The sequence below is a fragment of the Acanthisitta chloris genome, unplaced genomic scaffold, assembly GCF_000695815.1.
Source record: "Acanthisitta chloris isolate BGI_N310 unplaced genomic scaffold, ASM69581v1 scaffold8850, whole genome shotgun sequence".
Taxonomy (NCBI): domain Eukaryota; kingdom Metazoa; phylum Chordata; class Aves; order Passeriformes; family Acanthisittidae; genus Acanthisitta; species Acanthisitta chloris.
The window spans coordinates 3,045-4,566 of record NW_008653301.1 but is presented as its reverse complement, the minus strand read 5'-3'; positions in this window follow the sequence as shown (position 1 = coordinate 4,566).

Here is a 1,522-nt window from a genome sequence, read left to right as displayed (position 1 = left end):
AATTTTAAAGAACTGGTGCAACTAGACTAATGATGCTTATAGGTCCTTCCTTACTTCCAGTGTCACCCAAATAAATACCAATTAAAGTCAGCATGGAAAGTGCTGATTTTGTTGAAAAGCAACAGGAATTTTATATTAGTAACTTCAAGAGAGTTGGGGTTTGGCTGAGTGAGAAGACCGAAAGCCTAACCCACAGACTACATACCCACTAGTGAACCCGGCTGGATTAGTGTGTCCTCTCCCAGAGTTCATGCTAATGATTCATCTCCAAAAATTCTGAAGACTCATGAAACTCACATAATTATATGGCCTCACATACAGAGAGAGAAGCCATCTGAAGAGATGCTTCCAGCTGTGCTGCTGGACAAGGTTTCCTGATACTCTTAGCTGCACCTTCCTTAAACAGACTTTAAGCAACTTGGATAAAGCATAGGGCAAGACCACACCAATTTAGGCATCTGTGTTCTCTGCTAAGGCATGCATGCTCTCCTGTGGTGGTGAGAAGGTGAGCCAGCACTGTCAGGGAGCAATGCCAGACACAAGGACCTCCCCAAAGCAAGCACGGTGGGTCATTCTAGAGTTTGTGCCTCATTCAGACTTCATGTATACCTCAGTTTGAACTGGCAATGGCTACAGCAGAAGCTGAGAACCTGCTCACCCAAGTGCAGTGGTCACAGGCAAGAGCAGCAAAGATGCCATGATGGGAATATCAATATGGATGAACAAGCCTCAGGGGGCTGGGACTGTACGTTTGTGTTGCAAGCTGGCGTTGATGTGCATGCTGGCATCCCTTCATCTATACCATACCTGTGGACTAGTCAAATGAAAGAGGCTCAGGTATTCCAACCCACATGACTACTGTAGCTCTGACTGCACTGTAAGCCAGAGGGTTACACAGCAAAACACTAGTGCATGGTGCATTGGTCTGAAGGCTGAATCCCCTCTTCATTCTGTAACAGGCAAAGCTAGTGCATTCCTTCAGTGCCCAGCAGCTGGACACAAAACATCACCAGGGAATGTTCCCTGAAGATCAGGCAAAACCAATCCTGCCACCCTCAGGCACAGAGTTTAGGATAGGACAAGGTTTCTGCCAAGGAAAGGGATCCAGCTGGGAGTGTGCTGGAGGATAACAAGCCCTGGGAAGGCAAGCTTCCTACTCTGCTTGCTAGATGTCTATCCTTCCCCAGCAGCATCTCCATCCCTGCACATCCATCCCTCACACAGAAGTCAGCCACCAGCCTCTCTAGACTTCTGATACAGGCAAAACAGACAGCAGGGATACAGCTAAAGTGCTGCTCTAACCCTGAAAGCCCCTCCCAGGCCATACACCCAGACAATGCTTGTTTCAGCCATTCTTGAAAGTCAGAGTTGGAGGGTGAGGCTAAGCGGCTTAAAAAAATAGCTGTATTTGTCTTAAGACCAGATGAGAAAGCATTTGCCCTAAGTCAAACCTTGTGAAAAGTTCCAGAGGAAGCAAAAAAGGAAGATTACAACAAAAACAGGATTTCCAAAATGCTGCACG